The sequence below is a fragment of the Lathyrus oleraceus genome, chromosome 4 (genome assembly GCF_024323335.1).
Source record: "Lathyrus oleraceus cultivar Zhongwan6 chromosome 4, CAAS_Psat_ZW6_1.0, whole genome shotgun sequence".
Lineage (NCBI taxonomy): Eukaryota > Viridiplantae > Streptophyta > Magnoliopsida > Fabales > Fabaceae > Lathyrus > Lathyrus oleraceus.
This window is the reverse complement of record NC_066582.1, coordinates 335,332,690-335,346,771: the sequence shown is the minus strand read 5'-3', so window position 1 is coordinate 335,346,771 and position 14,082 is coordinate 335,332,690. Positions and strand designations below refer to the sequence as shown.

Here is a 14,082-nt window from a genome sequence, read left to right as displayed (position 1 = left end):
AAAAAAAGAATAAAGAGGTTCGGGCAAAAATTAGGGATATAAAAATAAAAATGTACATCCGGTGAGTCGAAAACCCGAAAGGGCGGCTCAGGCAAAAAAGGGTATCCCGGTGGATTGAAAACCCAAAAGGGCGGTCCATGCAAAAGTTAGGGAATAAGCGAATAACTGCGATCTGAGTTCATCCGTGTTATATCACCGTTTCATTCAATCCGGTAATCTCTGAAGGTAAAAGATCGACTAATCATCCACTTCAGAAAGCAAGATGAGCATAGCGTCTTGAGGACATACGAGCCATAGCAGAGTCGAAACTCGGTGGGACCCTGTTTCCACATTGCCATTAGGATAGTTTCTCTTGTTGAATTTATAGCGATCACCTCTTTCCAGGGATCAGCTTCCTGATGTACTCGCCTATTCCTGGCAAAAAAAATTCAACCAACAAAAGTCGAATAATTCAGTTAAAAAGCCTCTTTACTTTTCGTGTATCAGTTTGTTTGCAAAAGATGCTTGAATTCTTGAGGAAAAATATTGCATCTGAATGTAATGGTGCCTTTTGCAGATGACTTGCGCAGGAAAACAGTCAAAATTGCTTTGAATGTGCTTAATCCCGGACGGTGAATTCAAACTGAGTAATTCCCTGGGTCATACGTGTATTTTTTGGTTACAGGTCACAGGAACCGGATGCCAAGTCATGAATCCTCACCCCCAAGCGGTCGACAAAGCCTCTCCTCTGCAGAGCAGGTTCCCCAGTAGAGTTGATAGTATCCATATTGTATATCCCCAGTAGAGTTGACAGTATCCAGACTGTATATCCCCAGCGGAGTCGACAGTGCCAGACTGTATCTTCCCAACAACAACGGAGTAGTCGCATACCCAACAGACAAGAGGGTGGTGTTCCCAGTGTTCATCTCGTCCCCAGCAGATTATTTTTTTTAACAGATTTGTTTTAATCCCCAGCCTGAGGACGATTAGCAAGTTCATATCCCCAGCAAAGGTCGATTCCTACGACATTTCCCCAGGAAGTGCTTTCCTCACAGACTCTCCTCGCAGAGCCTCGCCAAGCTAAGTTTCCATAGTTGATACTTCCCCGGCAAGGTCAACTTTTCAAAAAAGGCCGATTTATTTTCGGTGGCTCCCCGGTCCCGGCAGACGGATCGTTCCCCACAGAGCATTCAAGGATTGATACAGCGATCCGCTCCCTGCCAGAGTTGCTTCCCTAAGCAGATTTCTTTTTTCTTTTGCACCATGCATAACATTTGCATTTGCATTTGCATGCATATCAAACATACACATAAGCTGATAAACAGGTTCTTCAAAGCAGACTGAAAAATTACTTTACAACCAAAGTCATGAGATTCAGCCAGAGGATCAAGTGTGTGTGTGACCCAGCATGAGGGTCATTTCGAAGATTCAGCCTGAGAATCATTTTCCAGAGATCCAGCCTGAGGGTCATTTCGAAGATTCAGCCAGAGAGTCGACTACGAGCGTTATTTCCCCAGCAAGCCAGCTGGAGGAATAGATTGACAGCTCAACAGAAAATCAACCTACAAGAGGATCCAGCCCACGGATCGCATTAAAAAAAACAAAGTCTAATCGAAGAGTCGTTATAACATATTCTAGCCTGAAGAATATGTACGAAGCCCAAAAGAGGGATATTCTCGAAGCTGCATATCTAACATGAAGACTGTAGATTTCGAAAGAGGGTCAACCAGTGCATGCCCCAGATGCGAGATCCTGATGATGGGAATTTATCATTAAAACAATCCAGATCTAGCCAGAAGATCAAAGTCAGGTCTAGCCCGAAGATCGAAAAATAGATAGATTCAGCCAGAGAATCAAAGAAAATGGATTCAGCCAGAGAATCAAAACAATTCAGATCTAGCCAGAAGATCGAAGTAGATTCAGCCAGAGAATCAAAGAAAATAGATTCAGCCAGAAAATCGAAACAATTCATATCTAGCCGGAAGATCGAAGTAGATTCAGCCAGAGAATCAAAGAAAATAGATTCAGCCAGAGAATCAAAACAAAGGAGATCTATCCAGAAGATCGAAGAAGATCTAGCCAGAAGATTGAAACCGTATCCAGCCCGAGGATCAAAATTAACATCCAACCAGAGGACTAAATTGAGTATAGATTCAGCCAGAGGATCGAAACTCCAGATTAAGTCAGAAGACTGATTCAGATTCAGCTAGAGGATCGGAAGAGAAATAAACAGCGCGGTGTATTTCAGCATTGTTGTGGTGTTCCTGGAGCGCAAATTTTTTGTCTGTCTTTGGTATTCAATCACAGGTCACCCTGTTTGTCTAATAAGCTGTTCACTTTCATCCTGCTCAGGTTAGCTGATAACTGAATAGGGGCAGCTGTATCACCCCAAAATTTGCCCTCCTCATTCATGCATTCATTTTTAGGTCATTTAACATTTCATATTGCATTTCATCATGTCAATCAGAATCAGATCCAAGAAACTTTATTTAAAATAAAAAATAAAAAACAAAAAAAAACAAAAAAAACAAAAAAAACAAAAAACAAAAACAAAAAAAAAACAAAACAAAAAAAAAATAATTAAATAAATAAATAAATAAAATATAATAGAAAAAATCTTGGACTTGGACCTCTCTCATTTGAACCCACAAAGCCATGAAAATTAGGTTATAAAAGAGGGAGAATAGACAGAAAAAGGAAGAGAAGCAAAACACTCTGAGGTTTCTTTGGAACAAAACCCTAGACAAAACTTGGAGAGAAACCTAGATAGACAGAGTGAGAATTAATCTGCAGCAACCTCCAGGCAACTCTGAAAGGTTCATTCTGACTCACACACTTTCAGCTCAAGCAAACCCTAACATTGGTTTGCAAATCCAGCCGTGCCATTTGATTTCAACCGATCTCTCCAATCAGGTTTGCCCTATATCCATCATCTTTATGCCTTTAATTTGAATGCTCTAAATATATGAGGTATTATGGGTGAATTTGATACCCTTGGTTGCTTTTTGTGAGCTTTTTGTGAATTTTAATGGCATGATTCATGTGGTTACATTTTGATTTGGGGGCAACTCTTGGTTACCCTATTTTGTTTCTCTAACCTGTTTGTTGAGTTTTGTTTTGTGAGGGCTCATATGACTCTTGCAGAGATGGTTTGCCTGGTGTTCCACTTTATTTGTGGGATACCCCCTGGAGGTTTCATTCCGATTACCTGTACTGACTCACTTTCTTTGATGGTGTTAGCTTGGGAGGATCTCAGGGTTTCCTTGTTCCGTTAATTACTGTTACTTTGGATCTTTATCCGTGTGGTACTTTTACATTTTCCCGTATTTTTACCGCTTTCTTAGCTGGAAGACCTCGATAGGAGGCAATGTTTTGTGTGTTTACTTTATGCAGGTTCCTTCGTCTAGGATTTCCCTTCTGCATGAGCATCCCTAACCCTACCAACTCATTGATTTTTCTCCTTCTAAGAACACGTTAACTCCTTCTACTACAGGAGAGTAAGTCTCCAAAGGTCGAGCATCCGGTAGATTGCGTAGTAACGTCGTTCATCCAAAACCCAATCCATAACCCTGTAGTTAGCCGAACTACGGCCTGCTCTGATTCTCATTCTAGATGAGATACGTAGGCATAAGACGCGATGTCTTAGCGAGCACAATTACCCTTAACCCCTAGGTAGCCGAGCTACGAAGACTCTGATTCTCATATTCAGATGAGATGCGTATGCAGTGGATGCGACATCCGTGCGAGTCATTTTCTTTTGACCCCTTTTTTTAGTAAATAACACATTAGATAAACCCACACCCTTAGACAAGAACTACAAAAGTGGATCCCGTAGAGTACTATGGATGCGTAGGGGTGCTAATACCTTCCCTTCGCATAATCGACTCCCGAACCCAAGATTTGGTTGCGAGACCCTGTCTTGTCCTTTCCTTTTCCAGGTTTACTTCAAGCGTTTCCTTTCCCTCCTTTGGGATAAATAACGCACGGTGGCGACTCTCCTGTCTTTCTTCGCCGGTTGTTTTTTTTCGCATTCCATTTTTCAGGTTGCGACAGATACCATAGTCCGACGTTCGTTGTTCCTTTGAGATACTTCATAATCCTCTTCACGGCGGTGAGATGCGATTCCTTCGGATTTGCTTGAAAGCGTGCACACAAACATACACTAAACATAATATCAGGATGGCTTGCCGTCAAATATAGTAATGAACCAATCATACCTCGATATTTTGTGATATCTATTGAAACTCCGAATTCATCTTGATCAACGTACGTTCCGGATCCCATAGGAATGGACATTACTTTGCAACTATCAATATCGAATCTTTTCAACAATTCCTTGCAATACTTGGATTGGTTGATGAAGATGCCATCCTTTGTTTGCTTGATTTGTAGTCCAAGAAAATAGTTCACTTTTCCCATCATGGACATCTCGAATTCTCCTTGCATCATAAGTGAAAACTCTTCGCAAAGATCTTTGTTCGTTGAACCGAAGATGATGTCGTCGACATAGACTTGAACCAATAAGGTGTTACCCTTGATCTTCTTTATGAACAAAGTCTTGTCAACCTTTCCTTTTACAAATCCCTTTTCACATAGAAAGTTGTTGAGGCGGTCATACCATGCTCTTGGTGCTTGCTTTAAGCCATATAGTGCTTTCTTCAACTTGTAAACATGTGAAGGATTCTTGAAGTCTTCAAAACCCGGAGGTTGTTTGACGTAGACTTCTTCATTGATGTAGCCATTCAGAAAAGCGCTTTTGACATCCATCTGAAACAATTGAAAATTCATAGAACAAGCATAAGCAAGTAATAATCGAATTGCTTCTAACCTTGCTACCGGAGCGAACGTCTCACCAAAATCAATTCCTTCCTCTTGGTTGTATCCTTGTGCGACCAATCTTGCTTTGTTACGAACTATGATCCCATTCTCATCAAGTTTTTTCTTGAACACCCATCTTGTTCCTATGATGTGCTTGTTGTCCGGTCTTGGTACAAGACTCCAAACTTGATTCCTTTCGAATTGTTTGAGTTCTTCTTGCATTGCTACAATCCATTGATCGTCGCCTAAGGCTTCATCGACTTTGATTGGTTCTATTTGAGATACAAAAGCCATGTTGAGACAAGCATCCTTGAGATTTAGTCGTGTTGCAATGCCTTGGCTAATATCACCAATAACTTTATCGATCGGGTGATCTCTATGAGTTCTCCATTCTTTCGGTAGATCATGATGTTCTTCAATGATTGGTAAGTCATCTCCTTGTGGTATTGGTTGATCATTTGGAACTTCCTTTTGTTGTTGTGACATATCTATTATATCATCATCATCATCAACAATAATGTTATCCTCTTTTGAGGGGTTAGTTTCATCAAAAGATACATGCATTGATTCTTCAATAGAAAGAGTTCTTTTATTGAAAATTCTAAATGCCTTACTAGATAGGGAGTAGCCAAGGAAGATACCTTCGTCGGATTTCTCATCGAATTTACCAAGGTTGTCCTTATCATTGTTGAGGATAAAACATTTGCACCCAAAAATGTGAAAGAAAGATATATTGGGATTCCTTCCTTTGAATAGCTCATACGGAGTCTTTTTGAGAATCGAACGAATGTTGACACGGTTGCTTACAAAACATGTTGTGCTAACTGCGTCCGCCCAAAAATATTTAGGAAGGTTGGAGTCACTGAGCATTGTTCTTGCAAGCTCCACCAAAGATCTATTCTTTCTTTCTACGACACCGTTTTGTTGTGGTGTTCGTGGTGCGGAGAAGTTGTGGGAAATTTCGTGCTCTTCGCAAAATTCTTCAAAGAATGTGTTTTGGAATTCTCCACCGTGGTCACTTCTTATGGAGGTTATTGTGAGAGACTTCTTGTTTTGAATTTGTTTCGCATACTTCTTGAAATCCTTGAAAGCATCACTTTTCTGAACTAGAAACAATGTCCACGTATATCTAGAGAAATCAGCAACAATAACTAAAGCGTAAACATTACCTCCGAAGCTTTTCGTTCTTGATGGACCAAAGAGACCCATGTGCAAGAGTTGAAGTGGCCTAGACGTAGATACAACATTCTTGGATTTGAAAGTTTTCTTGGTTTGCTTTCCCTTTTGACATGCGTCACATAGCTTATCCTTGATGAACTTAATCTTTGGAAGAACAATAACTAGATCATGCTTTATCAACTTGTTCATGTGCTCCATGTGAATGTGAGTGAATCTTTTACGCCACAGCCAAGCCCCGTTGTTGTTCGTCATTAAGCATTTTACCTTCAAGGAAGAGTCATCAAATGAAGTCATAAAAATATTATTAAACCTTTTACCTTTTAGCAAAATGTCATGGGTGACTTCATGTTCTATTAAACATTCATCCTTTGTGAAGTTGATTTGGAACCCTTTGTCACACAATTGACTTATGCTAAGTAGGTTGTGCTTTAGGCCTTCAACATAAAGGACATCTTCGATGATGGTAAAAGGAGGTGCTCCAATGGTTCCTACTCCAAGGATCTTTCCTTTATTGTCATCACCGTATGTAACATATCCTTTGGCCTTTAAAGATAGATGTGAAAATTTGTTGACATCGCCCGTCATATGCTTTGAACAACCGCTATCAAGATACCATTGATTCGAAGTTGTCTTCAAGCATACCTACAAAAAAAAATCAAGTTTTGTTAGGTACCCAAATTGCTCTGGGTCCTTGGTAGTTAGTACCCTTTTCAACCCACACATAATGCCCTTTTGCAACGCCAATGTTTCGCACATAACAAGTATTAGGTGTGTGACCTTTGATTCCACAATAAAAACAAGTAGGTTGAAAATGACTTCTATATCTAGGAACATAATTCTTCTTCTTAGCAATCATTTTATTTTTATGACTTTGATGACCACTTTTAGAATTGTTTACTTTCTCTTTAACAACTTGTTCACTTGCTTTAACAAAGATGGTCCCATTTGTGCTTGGTTTGGAAAACTTAGAATATCCTAATCCACTTTTATCATTAGGATACCTTTGGTGCCTAAGAATTTCCTCCAAGCCAATTTGACATTTTTCATATCTTTCTAAAACTCTTTTAAGTTGAACAATTTGGAAAGATAAAGACTCACAATTCTTACATACAAGACTTTGTTTTTCATCCATCAACTTTTGTTTTTCACTTTCAATATATTTTTCCAAAGCAATATTATTTTCTTCTAAAGATGAAATTCGTTTCTTTTGGGATGAAATACTTTTATACAACGTCTTGCATTCTTTTAAAAGTTCATCTATAACATCTTGTGCGTCATTGTCATAAACTGAAAAGTTGCTACTAACCTCATCGATTTCTTCATCGGAGTGATGTGAAGCCATAAGAGCCATGTTCGCACATTCACCGCTTTCCGACTCCGAAGATGAACTTATCTCATTATCGTCCCAAGCAACATAAGCCTTTTTGTTCTTGAATTCCTTCTTGCCTTTGAATCCTCCTTTCTTTGCAAGTTTTGGGCAATCCGGCTTTATGTGACCATGCTTTCCACATTCATAACAAGTGACGTCTTGCATTGATGTGGATGCTTCCTTTTTCCTGAAATGTTTATTCTTTTTAGGATAAGAGGAATTTTTATTTTTATTAAAAAACTTACCAAGCTTCTTCACAAGAAGCATAAAGTTCTCATCTTCGGATGTCTCATCATCTTTGTCATTTTTTGAATCAACCTTCAAGACAATTCCCTTGGACTTCTTTTCTTGACTTTCGTGCTTCTAGAGCCTTCCAAGTTCCAATTCGTGTTCTTGAAGTTTACCAAATAGAGACGCGGATGTCATCGTTGAGAGACTCTTCTTTTCCGAAATAGCGGTCACCTTCGGTTGCCATTCTCTTGTCAAAGATCTTAGGACTTTCAGGTTGAGATCATCATTGGTGAAGGTTTTACCGAGAGCAATCAAGTGATTTGTTAGATGGACGAATCTCTTTTGTAAGGCAACTATAGATTCACCGGGCTGCATGCGGAACATCTCATATTCTTGACTTAGAGTGTTTAGCCTCGATCTCTTCACTTCGGCGGTTCCTTCATGTGTTTCTACCAAGGTGTCCCAAATCTCCTTTGTCGATTTACATTGAGATATACGGAAGAACTCGCCCATACTAAGAGCGCTTTGGAGTATGTTGATTGCCTTCTTCTCATTCATAATCTTTTTCCTATCATCTTCGTCATAGGTGTTTTTCAACTTTGCGGTACCAACTCCACTCACCACATTCATCGGGTTGTGTGGACCTTCTTCAACTGCTTCCCATATACCTTCTCCTTGGGCCTCAAGATGTGCCTTCATTCTGATTTTCCAGAAATCGAAATATTCTCCGGAGAAGAGTGGGGGCTTGTTGCTACTTCCACCATCTTTGAAAACCGGGTTTATGCTTGCGGAAGCCATGCTGGATCTCTAGGAACAAGTTACCTATAACTTGCTCTGATGCCAATTGTAGTTTCAAGATTAGCTTGAGAGGGGGGGGGGGGTGAATTAGGCTTTATAAGATTTTTCGGTTATTTTATCGGTGGATGAATTTTTTCCGTCTAAGTGTCTAGGTTATGAAAGCAATAAAGCAGAAAATAAAACGACACCAATAATTATCCCGGTTCCCTTCACAAACCGAAGGTACATCCAGTCCCCTTACACCTCGTAAGAGATTTTATTATAGTTTTAGATTGTACAGCCTATCACACCATAAACAGGTGAAGCCTACGTTCTAACAACTATACAACAATCAAGTATGCAAGAACAATCCTCTTGCAACACCAACCCTTGTGTCCAACAATCCTGGATCACAAGTCAAACAAAAATAAATCTTCTTTGATGATTTGAATAAAGTGTAGTACTATCAATGTTCTCTTGATTGATCTTCTCCTTGGATAAATAATTCACTCAAAGGATAATATATACGTGTTCAACAAGAAATGGAATGAGATGAAACAAGAATGTTAAAAAGTTTCTTCTCAAAAATTGGTTATGAACACTTTTATGAGAAATTGACAAATATGAAAGAGTGATTATCTTGAGTTTTTATGAAAGTTCTTGGAGGTATTTTTTCATTTAAAAAATCCAGAATTTATATTCATCAAAACACCTTTTCAAAGAGGTATAATTTTCTTCATAAAAAATAGTGAAAAGGTATAAGTATTTGAAAATATTTTTCATAAAAAGAGGCCAAGAAATGCTGAAACGAACAGTGTTAACCGGTTAACCAAATGGGTTAACCGGTTAACGCATCTAACGTTAACTTCAGAATTTCAAATACAGGGCCGTTAACCGGTTAACGCATCTGGTTAACCAGTTAACACTGTTGAAACACAGAAAAATATTTTAAGTAAAGTGTGTTTTTCATTTCAACATGTTAAAAAATGGTTAGGTTAAATATGGAAATGCAAAACATGATTGTTGAACACTTGTATACTAATTTAAGAGTGAATTAGATATACCTTAGAAGTGATTCAACAAATTTGCAAAAGTGTTGGCTTGATAATGAAGCTTGAACCAAATGTTGCTATGCATATGTGGCTTGATTAACTTGATGCTTTGAATTCTCTTGAAGCTCTTATCTTTTTGCATTGATACATGTTGTCTTCATCAAAATTCTTTGGATTGAAGCATGCTTCTACAAAATCTACCTAAAATAACAACAAAAGAAAATAAATTAAACATAACCTTTTTATTTTTTCTAACACAATTTAATGATAATAATAAATATATTTAAATTAACTCTTTTTATATTTTTATAACATAATTTAAAATAATGATGAAAATAACTAAATTAACTATTTTTTTTATAAAAAAAAATTCTTATAACAGAATCTAAATATAATAATCAAAATAACTAAATTAACCTTTTTAAATATTTCTTATAACAATCTAAAAATAATGATGAAAATGACTAAATTAATCTTTTTAATAATTTTTTTAACATGATCCAAAACTAATGATGAAAATAACTAAATTAATTTTTTTAATGATTATTATATCATAATCTAAATTAAAAAATAAAAGGTAAACTTATTTTTTTGAATTTTTATGACATGATCTAGAATTAAATTAAATAAATTATAAACTCCTTTTTTTTGGAATATTTTCATGACATGATCTAGAATTAAAAGAAAATAAATGCTAAACTTATTTTGATTTTTATGACATAATATAATAAAATAAATGTTGAACTTAATTTTTTAAGAAATTTATGACATAATCTAATAATAATAATGAAAATAACGAAATTAACTTTTTTATGATTTTTATAACATGATCTAAAACTAAAATAAAATAAATGGTAAACTTATTTTTTTGGAATTTTAAATGACATAATCTAAAATTAAAATAAAATAAATGGTAAACTCTTTTTTTGGAATTTTTTATGACAAAACCTAAAATTATAATAAAATAAAATGGGAAACTTATTTTTTATGATTTTTATTTTATGACATAATCTAATAATAATAATGAAAAATAACTAAATTAAATTATTTTTAAAATTTGTATGAGTTAATCTAAAATACAAGAAAATATATGGAAAACTATTTTTGTGATTTTATTATTATGATTTCTATGTGTTTATTTATCTATTTTTATTTTAAAAGATATAACAAAAGAGAACTTCTAAACATCTATAAAAAATATAAATTAAATTAAAATAGATATAAAGAAAAAAAAGGTCTAAGTTTCTACTAATATTCATCTTATTTGGTGTTTTAAGAAAATGAAATCCACAATTATAATTTTAATGAAAAAAGTTGATTCTAATGTTTTAAGAAAAGAATGAATTGTTGATCCAAAACGCAAGGCTCGGGACAGATCATTCGATGGTTTCCACCGGAATGCTAGATTCCAATGGTCCTCTTCTTTCGTATTTTTATTTTTTTAAAAAAATTATTTATATTTTAACTTAAATGATAAGACGTTTGAATTTGGATAAGATCGGATTCGAAAAGTACTTTGTATTGAACCAAGATTTTCTTATTCTATTTATTTGATCACATATCAACATAATTATTTATTTAATTTACAACAAAAGATAGATAAATAGACAAATTGATTAAAACATAGGATGAATAATTAAAATAAATTAGAAATTACAACTACATGTATTATCCAAATAGTAATAAAAAATATTCAAATAAACTATTTTTTTTAAAAATAAAATAAAATTAAAACTCAAAATTAATTTTTATTTTTCAATAACAATAAAAACTAATTTGTTTTCAATATTTTAACAAAAATAAGACAAACAAAGAAACCAAAAACTACCAAAGCCAAGAATTGAACTAGAGGCCTAGTGCGAAACAGTAGGTGTTTCAACCACTCAGCCACAGAAAACTAGCTAACACAAGTTGACACTCATAGGTATATATAAATTAAATTATCCACGAACCTTAAAAAAATAGTATGGATTGGGCCCAGAGGCGGGCGGATATGAATCTCAGGTTAGATCAACCCGACCCAATGCCTTAACATGAAGGGAGGATACTAGCGAACCCTAATTCGACCGCTACATCTTCTTCCTGCAGAGATAACATTTTCTTCAACTATGACTTGGTTCAACGTAGCAGCAGGAAAAAAAAAGCTTTCCATTTTTTCTCACCAACATTTGTTCCCATTTAAACTACTCTTTCTCGTTGCACTCATCCATAAACCCCCTCTCTCGCCGTTCTCGCTCAAACTCTCTCTCTCTCTCTCTCTCTAGCCATTCTCGCTTAAACTCTCTCTCTCTCTCTCTCGTCGTTCTCGCTCAAATCTGGTTGTGAAGAGACAACAATCAAGCAAACAACAAGAAATAGAAGTGTCAAAAAAGCCCTAAATGAGAAAGCCCCAACAATTGGGCCCCTTATTCGGCCCAATTTTTTTAGGCCCCCTACTAAATCAATAATTTTTTGGCCCCTTATTTTTAAGCCCCATCTTATTTTTGGTTTTTAAGGGGCTTAAGTGAGGGGCTCAAAATATAATTTATTTGAAACAAAATATTTTATTTTTTTAAATATATACTTTAAAAATAATAAAAAAATTAAAAAATTAATTTTTTTCTGAAAAAAAAGTAAAAATTATTTTCAGAAATTAAAGAAAAAAGTTGATTTTTTCAAGAAAAACACTAATTTTTTTCAAAAAAAATAACATAGTCGATTTTTTTTAAAATATTTAAATTTTTTATTTTTTCTGAAAAAAGTGATATTTCTGAAAAAAAATTATTTTTTTCAAAAATAGGAAAAAAGATGATTTTTTCGAAAATACAAAAAAAAATTGATTTCTTTTTAAAATGATAAAGGCGATTTGTTTTTTAAAAAAAAAAAAAATTTCGAAAGAAAAAAGTTGATATTCTTCAAAAATAAAAAAATTAATGTTTTCCAACAAAAAATCGATTTTTTTTCGAAACATAAAATGTCATTTTTTTATAAATAAAAGAAGTCGATATTTTCAAAAATAATAAAAAAAATGTGATTTTTTTTAAATTGCCTTTTTTCGAAAATAAAAAAAAACCGACTTTTCCCGAAAATAGAAAAAATATCGATTTTTTCCGGAATAATGAAATCGATTTTTTTTATTAAAAAGGTTAGTTTTATTTGAAACAAAATCGATTTTTTATGAAATTAAAAAAGTCGGTTTTTTTGAAAAAAAAAATTCATGAAAATAAAAAAAAAAAAATTCTTTTAAAAAAACAAATTTTTCTTTAAAAAATCAATTTTAAAAAATGATGGGGCCTTAAGGCCTCAATTGAATTTTATGGGCCTTTATTTTAGGGGCCCCATATATTTAAGGGCTCATTTATTTTTTAAATTTTGGGCCCCCTATATTTTTGGGGCCTTAAAAATTAGGCCCTGGCCCCCTAAATTGACACCTCTAACAAGAAACGACAATCGAAAATATCATACAGTAAGTAAAGATAAGTACCTACCTTGGATCGAAACGCGATTTGAGAAAACTAAAGCCGACTTCAGGTACTCTGAATTTTTTCTTTTGTGATAACGAGAAGTTTTTTGTTTGAGTGAGGCTTTGTTGTTTGTGGGATTTTGGTATGACGAATATTTTGAAGATGTTTGACTACTGATATTTGATTTTTCGATTCTGGTTTTCTTCTATCTCTATGATTTTTATGCCATTCTCCTCCTTGGTGCTGTTTGTTTTTTATCCTTTTATATAGGGGATTTTAGGGTTTCAAATAGATGTATATTGATTGAAAGGGAAGGAATCAAATATGTTTTATCTTACTGCAAAATAATGAAGCCTATTTTTCTGAAACAATTGTCTGCTGTTGAAATTTTTATTGATGGAAAGGGAAAGAATCAAATATGCTTTATCTTACTGTAAAATAACCTGCCTATTTTTCTCTGAAACATTTGTTTACTGCTGTTTAAATTTTTATTTTTATTTTTATTGATTCACTAGTATGTTTATATTGGCTCTTGTTCTATATACTCTTGTTTTATATATTCTAATAACATTTTAATTCTACTATTCTGCACATTCAGGTGTATAGAGGACAAAACTTATGCCCAAAGAATCAAAGGTGTTGCTGCCGTCTTTTTGAATTACAGTAACCTACTTGAATTTTGTATAATATTACTGTAAAAAAAATGCAATTTTATCATATTTTGTTGAAATACTTTTTGGTAGATTGGTTTTTGTAAATAACTTTGTATAATGTTACTGTAAAAAAATGTAAAACTTTTTGTAGACTTTTTTTGAATTATTGTTTTTTCTTATGAGGTAGACAAAAGTAACATAATTTTTTTTTCATTTTAAAATAAAATAAAATAAAAATTATTATAAATGTTACAAAATATTCAAATAAATTCAAATGAAATGAATAAATTGTAAAACTAAGTTAAAATTGTAAAATAAATTGTAAAACAAATTCTAAAATAAATTGTAAAATAAATTGTAAAATAAATTATAAAATTTTTTTTTATCATTATCATTTTAAATTCATATCTTATTTTGTGAAACAAAAATTAATTTGTCAATACTTATTTAAACATAATATAAAAAACGTTCTTGCTAGAAATTTAAAAATAAATGAAGATCTTTTTTTTATGTGAATTGGTAAATAGAAAAAAAAATCTAATAAAAATTAAATAAATGTCATTAAAATGAAATAATAAAAA

The 14,082-nt window shown here is 33.8% G+C and overlaps 3 long non-coding RNA genes across 3 annotated transcripts in view; 1 reads left to right on the top strand and 2 right to left on the bottom strand.

Annotated features, from left to right (window-relative positions):
• LOC127075363 (uncharacterized) overlaps nt 1-13,290 on the bottom strand; it is a 78,336-nt gene extending 65,046 nt beyond the window's left edge. Inside the window, exon 1 of the long non-coding RNA XR_007786405.1 lies at nt 12,873-13,290. This is a non-coding gene — a long non-coding RNA (uncharacterized LOC127075363). The remainder of the gene's footprint in view (nt 1-12,872) is intronic.
• On the bottom strand, nt 8,569-11,754 carry LOC127075365 (uncharacterized). The gene is made up of 2 exons (XR_007786407.1): nt 11,358-11,754; nt 8,569-9,606 (listed from the first exon to the last, which is right to left on the bottom strand). It is a non-coding gene; the product is annotated as an uncharacterized LOC127075365 (long non-coding RNA).
• On the top strand, nt 12,823-13,653 carry LOC127075364 (uncharacterized). The gene is made up of 2 exons (XR_007786406.1): nt 12,823-12,915; nt 13,447-13,653. It is a non-coding gene; the product is annotated as an uncharacterized LOC127075364 (long non-coding RNA).
• The last annotated feature ends 429 nt before the right edge of the window (nt 13,654-14,082 follow it).